Here is an 8,649-nt window from a genome sequence, read left to right on the forward strand (position 1 = left end):
ATTGCCAATTCAGAGAAGGACCAGGATATCATACAGGAAGATCTGGATGACCTTATAACCTGGAGTAATAGCAATAGGATGAAATATAATAGTGAGAAGTATAAGGTCATGCATTTAGGGATTAATAAGAAGAATTTTAGTTATAAGCTGGGACACATCAATTGGAAGTAAGAGAGGAGGAGAAGGACCTTGGAGTATTGGTTGACCGCAGGATGACTATGAGCCGCCAATGTGATATCGCCGTGAAAAAAGCTAATGCGGTCTTGGGATGCATCAGGCAAGGTATTTGCAGTAGAGATAAGGGGAAGGTTTGGTAAAAATCCTCACCAATTTGAATAGGTGACCACAGACCCAAACCCTTGGATCTTAGAACAGTGAAAAAGCATTCAGTTTTCTTACAAGAAGACTTTTAATAGAAGTAAAGGAATCATCTCTGTAAAATCAGGATGGTAGATACCTTACAGGGTAATTAGATTCAAAACATAGAGAATCCCTCGAGGCAAAACCTTAAGTCACAAAAAAGACACACAGACAGGAATAGTTATTCTATTCAGCACAGTTCTTTTCTCAGCCATTTAAAAAAATCATAAACTAACACATACTTAGCTAGATTACTTACTAAAAGTTCTAAGACTCCATTCCTGTTCTATCCCCGGCAAAAGCAGCATACAGACATACACAGACCCTTTGTTTCTCTCCCTCCTCCCAGCTTTTGAAAGTCTCTTGTCTCCTCATTGGTCATTGTGGTCAGGTGCCAGGGAGGTTATCTTTAGCTTCTTAACCCTTTACAGGTGAGAGGATTTTTCCTCTGGCCAGGAGGGATTTTAAAGGGGTTTACCCTTCCCTTTATATTTATGTCAAGGCTGATGGCTGCAGTCTCTCAATCACCACCGAACACACTCTGGTCGCTGAAAGAGAGGCTGCTGCTGTGGTATCGGATTTCCTCTTCACTGGCGAAGGGCCCTCTGGTCTCAGGTCAGACCCAAGGACCCTGAGGGACTCACCAACAGGTCCGGTGCTCATCGCTGGGTCAGTTCTCCCCCCATAGGGGTGTTTCCTTGCCTGGGTGAATGAGCCCCCATCCCCTGGGGTCCCACCACTACCCTGTCCCAAAGACAGCTCAGTCCTCACAAGTGCTCCCAAGGCAGAGTAAGAGACTCCTGGTGCTCCACTCCCCAGCTCCACCAATTCTGCACTCTCCTTCCCCTGGTCTCCTGACAATTCAGGCCCCAACACTGGCCTGGACCCAAGCCTCCCAGGGACTGGCACACACAAAAACCTTCTTGCTGGGGGAGGCACAGGCCTACCCCAGGCACTGCAGAGACATGCTCTTCCTCCCACTCCATTCCTCTTGCAGACGTTTCACGCTCCTCCAAGTCCCAGCCAGCAGCCCCGCCACCTGCACCCCTCTCCAACTGGGGGGGGTTGAGCCACTCCCAGGAAGGGAAGCCGAGCACTGGGTGAGCACCTAACACTGACGGGGCAATTCTTTCAGACTCTCCACGGAGCCCACATCACTCTGCTGTAGGAGGTAGCCCTCAATACGAAGCAAAAGCTCCAAACATTCCCCACACCCGGTCTCAGACAGGCCAGCCAGATCAGCACAGCCACGTGAAGGCAGTAAAAGAAGCAAGGAGACAGAGCTTGCACCTCCACCATGTGAGATGCAGCCATCTGGGAGGAACCTGCTATATGCCCAGAGGCCTTTATTCCTCCAGCCTGCGAGGACAGAGGGGATGTCAGGAAGTTTCCCCTTCAATCCCACACACAAAAGGCCCTGCTTAGGAAAGGCAAAATCCTGAAGAGAAAAAGACACCAAGAAGGATGCAAAAGTGATAAACTTTTATGATCTTGGGGAATAGCTCATTGCCTGACCAGGGACTTGAACCCTGGACCCTCAGATTAAAAGTCTGATGCTCTACCAACTGAGCTAGCCAGGCTCACAAAGAAAAGGAACAAGTTCATGCAGAGGAGAAACTAGTCAAGAAAAAGAGAGCATGAAACAATAGAGGAAACCTGCTGCTCTCTCTCTCTCTCTCTCTTCCCAGCCCTAGCCCTGGTCTCCTCCTCCCTCCAGCACCCTGAGGCATTTTGCCGGCACAATGCCCAAGTCAACTCCACCCTCCCCAAACTCTAGAAGGCCCAGCTCATCAACCTGGCCACTCTTACAGCCTCCTCTCCAGCCATGACCAATAGGAGGAGGATTGAGTCTCCCTCCCTCAGGCCCACCCTTCAGCATTCCTGGGTAAAGACCAACACCGCCAAAGTGACTTTGGGCCAGCAGGTCAACCAAGAGGGCTCCCTCCTAGGCCTTGCTGCTGCAGGACTCAGAGTAAATCCAGCTCACATCCCTCCCTATAGGGCTCCAGGCAAAGCCAGCCTTCTGGATCCAACGTCTCCTCTGGTGTTCAAGTCACAACTGCAAGCAGGCAAAAGACTGGCGCCCACATCATTTGAAAGAGCAAGACAAAGCCTTGAAACTCCACCTATGCTTAGGTGTGAAGCAACAAGTCCAAAAGTCCCACTGAGATCTGAGCTCAGCTTGCAGTATTCAGCACTCTGACAGCTGACCTTTACGCCATGGGACCCGATGATGTCACAGTCTCTAGACACCTGTGGCCCTCAGCTGGCAGGCTTGAACTCTGCACTTACAGCTCTCCAGCTGCTCCCCCTCTCTCTGCTGCTTTCGCCCTCCCCTTGGTTTATCATAGTACCTGGCCCCACTTTCTGCCAACCAGAGATTCTGCTTTCTGGGCCCGGTCCTGTGGAGGTGGGATTCTATCCTGCTTCCTAGGACTAAGCAGCAGAAAAAGGCCTTTCCAGGAAATGGCCACGGCTTCTGGGAATCCCTGTGTGGCTCTGGACACCACCAGGAATCATTTGGCTCCTGGAACACAAGGCAACTTAAAAGCTGAGTGCCTGGCCAGGGGCTTGAACCTTGGACCCTCAAAGTAAGAGCCTGATGCTCTACTGACTGAGCTAACTGGGCTTCCTGATAGAATCTACCCCTTTGACCACAAGAGTGAGCAGGCAGACAAAAGAGAGGCAAAAAAGTGCCAGAAACCCCTCCTCTTTTTCTCCACAGCCACTGCCTTTCAGCAGGATTCCTCCTCCTCCTCCCTCCTGTTCCTCTCTCCAGAGTGTGAAGGGAGCCATCAGTGCAGCCAGAGGCGCCGACTCCATGGGTGCTATGGGGCTGCAGCACCAATGGAAACAAAACAAGAGCTGCTCAGCGCCCACTGGCAGCCAGCTCCCCCCAGCACCTCCCACCTGTGAGCAGCCTGGCCCACAAGCTCCTCCTCTTCAGCACTTCCCGCCTGCCCGTGATCCAGTGTGCAGGAGGAAGAAATAGGACAGGGTGGGGGTTTGAGGCAGAGGTCAAGCAAGCCCCAGGAAGTCTCAAAGTCAGCACCTCTGAGTACAGAAGCCTTCCCTGAGTCTGAGCTACCAGGATCCCTGCCACAGAGCAGGGTGCACAAGTCTCAGCCTCCCTTTTCCACACATGGCTCTGGACACAACCAGGAATGATTTGGCTCCTGGCACACAAGAGCTGAGTGCCTGGACAGGGGCTTGAACCCTGGCCCCGCCCATTAAAAGCCTGATGCTCTATGGACTGAGCTGGCCAGGCTTGCTGAGAGCCTCTCTCCGTCCTCTTTTTCTCCACGCCCACTGCCGATTCCTCCTGCTCTTCTTCCCTCCTGCACCTCAAGGTCAATAAATCTGCACCTAGACAGCTGGCCCGCCCGCTGCACCCCAATCCCCCAGGCCTAAGCCTCCCTGCCAAAGTCCTGCACCTGGCTCCATAGAATTAAGTCTCACATCTCGCTGGGAACTTGACTTCTTGTGCCCAGAGAGCCTCTGCCCCCCTCAGTAGCTGACCTGATAAACACAGTGTCCACCTTTTCCAAAGAAGTGCTTGGAGAGGCTTCTCTCCTGTGACCATGTGGCCTAATGGATCAGGCATCTGACTTCAGATGAGGTGATTGAGGGTTCGAGTCCCTTCGCGGTTGGACTTGTGCAGTTTTCTCTTTGTGCTGAAAGTCCTGCTTTCTTCAGGGCTCGATCCTCTTCCTGGCTGCTCAGGCCAATGCTCTGGCTTCAGCTAGACCCCCGGAAAGGAGTTGGGTTTGGGTGTTACAAGGCTAGGGCGTGAGCCCCAGGTGTGTCCAGTCTAGCCTTTGCCATTCCTGACTTGCCAAAGTAAATGGGCAGATGCCCGGGCTAGCGTGCAGAGCAGTTTGCCTCCTCCAAATGTGCACCTGTCCCTGTGCTTGAGGGGGCTAAATAGCTCGTTGGGAGCTGGGTGTTTCTCTGCTTCTCGCCAGCTGGGGAAAAGCCTCTTGGGGTAAAATCTCCTGCCCTGCTGCAACAGTGAGCACCTGGAGTGGGAACGGTCAGAGGCCCCACCAGGGTGGCCCTGCTTTCCTACCATCTTCTGATGCTGGCCACTGAGAATCAGCAGCCACCCTGCATGCTGGTCTGTGGGTGGCCTTCAGTGGGTGTTTGGCATGCAAGGGAGCAGGCTGGCCAGGTGTCTTATGCCCGTCTGATGGCCACACATAGACATGGTCCTCCCCTCCTCTTGTCCTGCCCTCAGTTGCTCTGTGGCTTATAAACCTTCTGCAAGTTAAACATGTAAATATTGTCCATAAAACCTGTGCAGCTGTGTGCTGTGTCAAAAACAACTCCCGTGTCACTCTCCTGTCTGTTACAATCCTTCCCCAGGGGGGCCCACAGATATGTTTGGCCCCAGGCCCACAAAAAGTTAATTCTGCCCTGCTGCCCGGAGCGGAGAGTTAAGTCCAGCCAGCCCCATGACACCGGAGGTGCAGGAGCCGCCACCGTGGGGTGAGTGAAGGACAGGACCCAAACCTCCAGAGGGGGCAGGATCCACCCAAAACCACCCAAATGCCTCCACCCCCAGACAATTTACTGAGTTGTGACAGGCCATAAACATTTACTAATAGGCCCTGGGGAATGTTCCCTTTAATTTTTTACATCCATGTGCAGAATGAATTTTGTTATGTGCACCAATATGGAGGTGATGTGTGGTGGGCGTGTGGCCAAGAGTTCGGACTGTGGGAGGGGGCTCAGGACTGGGGAAGAGGGTTGGGTTGTGGGGGGGGGGGTGAGGGCTCTGGCTGAAGGTGCAGGCTCGGGGGGGTTCGGATGAGGGGTTTGGGGTACAGGAGGGGACTCAGCGCTGGAGCAGAGAGTTGGGGTGCAGGGGGACAAGGGCACTGGCTGGGGGTGAAGACTCTGGGGTGGCATTTGGATGAGGGGTTTGGAGTGCAGGAAGGGGCTCAGGGCTAGGGCAGAGGGTTGGGGTGAGTGGTCTGGCTGGGGCTGCAGGCTCTTGGAGGTTGAGATGAGGGGTTCAGGGTGCGGAGGGGGCTCAGGGTTGGGGCAGAGGGTTGGGGTGCGGGGGGGTGAGGACTTGGGCGTCTGTCTCATCCCTCCCTGCCCCACCCCACCTTCCATCCGTGCGGCTCTCCTCGTTGGCCTACCTGCCTCCTCCGACCTGCTCACTTAATTAGCCATCTTCCCTGCACCACGGGCTGTGCTACCGACTACGGAGCCGGGAGACAGAACATATCTGGGTAGAAACAAACCCTGGCTAATGTGCTGCGCTCACGACAGTGCCCCCAGCTTTAGCCAAATATTTAATTTGCCTCCACACACTTTTTTTCCCCACCTGCAGATTATAGTGATCTCAGCCCGAGAAGCTCTGGAATGCGATTCCTTCCACAGACATGCTCAACTGAGACATAATGGCATTGACTTGGTGTGCAAAAGAACAGTAAAAACATAATCAGGTCCCAGTTTTATGTGATTAATCCAGCCCTATGGCAGATAAAACCTAATGATAACACATCGTCAGCCAGAGCATCATCTTCTGACAGCAGCCAGTGCCAGGGGCTTCGGAGGGAATGAACAGAACAGGCAATCACTGAGTGAACCATCCCATCATCTACTCCCAGCATCTGGCAGTCGGAGGTTTAGGGACACCTAGAGCATGCGGAGACATCCCTGACTATCTCAGTTAATAGCTGATGCACTTCTCCTGAGGAACTGATCTAATTCTTTGTTGAACCCATTTACAGCTTTGGCCTTCAAAACATAATGAACACACGTCTACAACCCCAAGAGGGTTTGACAATCCCAAGAATTCTAAAAACAGGAATTATACACCTGGAAGTCAAGAAATGTTAATAAAGTCATGATATTTCGTTCTTATGGGCCTCTTTGTTCTTGAGCCTTTAGGGTGCAGTGAGGCCACTTCCACAAAAGCTGGAGCCTAAACACCTGAATGAATCTTCATCTCCCCTCATCCTTTTCCTGTTACCTCACCCAAACATTTCATAGACCTAAGGCCATAGCTACATTACAAGCCTATGTTAACTCTCGTTACGTCAGCATAGGCTTGCAACGGTCACTGTGTCACTGTGTCTTGCTCACAGCGAGGCCTGTCTTTTAGCCAGTCTCTAACCCTGGCAATACTCTCTACAACCCCTGAGATGCTCTCAATTCTCTCCCCACCCCAAGTAAATCCTGTTCTGCTCCTTTCATAGAGATCCCTGGGACACCACCTCACACTGTGTCCCTGAGGTGTCAGGCAAACTCTCAGCACCTGAAGCCTCTGCCACTCACCTAATGCCCCCTGCCCCATAGATCAGCCATAACCCTGGTTCTGTTCCTCTCTCAAACCTGCACAGGGGAACCCTTTTGGATTTCGACTCCAATGCCTTAACCACTCGGCCATCGCAGCTGCGAGCACACTAGTGCTTCAATGCCACAGAAACTGGTAAATAATCACAGTGCCCAGGCTTGAAAAGAAAAGGAGGACTTGTGGCACCTTAGAGACTAACAAATGTATTAAAACACAAGCTTTCATGAGCTACAGCTCACTTCATCGGATGCATGCAGTGGAAACTATAGTGGGGAGATTTATATACACAGAGAACATGAAACAATGGGTGATACAATACACACTGTAAGGAGAGTGATCAGGAAAGGTGAGCTATTACCAGCAGGAGAGCGGGGGGGTTGGGTGGGGGTGATCTTTTGTAGTGATAATCAAGGTGGGCCATTTCCAGCACTTTACAAGAACAGTAGGAGGGAAAATAAACAAGGGGAAATTGTTTTACTTTGTATAATGACACACCCACTCCCAGTCTTTATTCAAGCCTAAGTTAGTTGTATCCAGTTTGCAAATTAATTCCAATTCAGCAGTCTCTCGTTGGAGTCTGTTTTTGAAGTTTTTTTGTTGAAGAATTGCCACTTTTAGGTCTGTAATTGAGTGACCAAAGAGATTGAAGTGAAATAGAGAATTTCCACAACAAACCTGGCTCCAAAAGCACAGGGGGGATTTGGGGTTTGTTCTCTTTGCTTTGCCATGTGCAGTCGCACAGAGAGGGCTTTCAAAAGTCTCCCCTCCCACAAAGCGGGAATGGGAAATGATTCTTAACTTGACGCTTGATGTGAATGAGGATGTCTGGAACATAGGGCCAGGGACTGACCTATGCTAGAGAAACTAGTGACACATCAGCCACCTCAAAACTGTCCCTCTTGGCCTCAGTGGTTTCAGCTGGTGGCCCTCAGAGTGCGCTGGACACGACCCAGAATCCCAGCAGCCATGCCGGGGGCTTGGGCTTAATCCTCACGGCCGAGCACAAAACCTTCAGCCGGGAAAGTTTCACGCCCTTCCTGCCCAAGTGGCAAGGGAGAAATGGACGAGACACACCAGCTCAAAGATGCCTCCCTCCCACTTCCCTGTTGGCTGCACACAGCCCTTGCGTGTGTCATGAATAGGTCCCTTCCAACCCTGATATTCTATGATTCAGCCCATGGGCTATGGCTTCAGACTTCAACCCCCGGGGCAGTGGAGCTCCGGCTTGGAAAAATTGCCACAGTTGCCACCAGCAAAAGTTGGTGGCTGCACTCTGAAGCCAAAAAAAAAATGGTGATGGGAACGAGAAGTCGAGTTCCCAGCGAGAAGTGAGATTTAATTCTATGCAGCCAGGTGCAAGACTTGGGCAGGGAGGCTTAGGCCTGGGGGATTGGGATGCAGTGGATGGGCTGGCTGTCTAGGTGCACACAGGACGTCCTTTGAGCCTGCATGTTTCATCCATTTCTCCCTTGCCTCTTGGCAGAGGCAGGAAGGGAGCAAAAGTTCCTGGCTGAAGGTTTTGTGCTCGACCTTGAGGATTAAGCCCGAGTGCTCAGTGTGGCTGCAGGGAGATGGGTTTCTGACTCGTACCCAGTGCACTCTTCGGGCAACCAGCTGAACCCCCTGAGGCCAAGAGGGATGGTTTTGAGGTGGCTTTTGAGGCTCCCAGCACATCTTGAGGAGCAAGGAAATAGCACGATGTTACTAGCGTCCCTGGGTGGGCTCGAACCACCATCCTTTTGGTTAATAGCCGAACGCGCTAATCCATTGCGCTACAGAGACACCTAGATACCTGTCTGCTGTTACCAAGGCTGTGCAGCCTGCAGATCTGCTGCCCATGATAGAGCTTGCAAGGCGCTAGTCCGGACAGGACCGGATTCACCTTGGCACCAATGGCTCCATCGTGCCAGGCCCAAGCTCAGACAGGGCCCATAACACTCGCTTCCTCCCCTCTCACAGCGCTGCCGAAGTGGTCCTGG

General features: G+C 52.2%; 2 non-coding genes across 2 annotated transcripts; both read right to left on the reverse strand.

Moving 5' to 3' along the window:
- Positions 1–1,867: 1,867 nt before the first annotated feature.
- TRNAK-UUU (transfer RNA lysine (anticodon UUU)) lies at positions 1,868–1,940 on the reverse strand. The gene has a single exon. It is a non-coding gene; the product is annotated as a tRNA-Lys (tRNA).
- Positions 1,941–8,378: 6,438 nt separating this feature from the next.
- On the reverse strand, positions 8,379–8,452 carry TRNAN-AUU (transfer RNA asparagine (anticodon AUU)). The gene has a single exon. It is a non-coding gene; the product is annotated as a tRNA-Asn (tRNA).
- Between the last annotated feature and the right edge of the window lie 197 nt (positions 8,453–8,649).

The sequence above is a fragment of the Natator depressus genome, chromosome 25 (assembly GCF_965152275.1).
Source record: "Natator depressus isolate rNatDep1 chromosome 25, rNatDep2.hap1, whole genome shotgun sequence".
Classification (NCBI taxonomy): Eukaryota; Metazoa; Chordata; order Testudines; family Cheloniidae; genus Natator; species Natator depressus.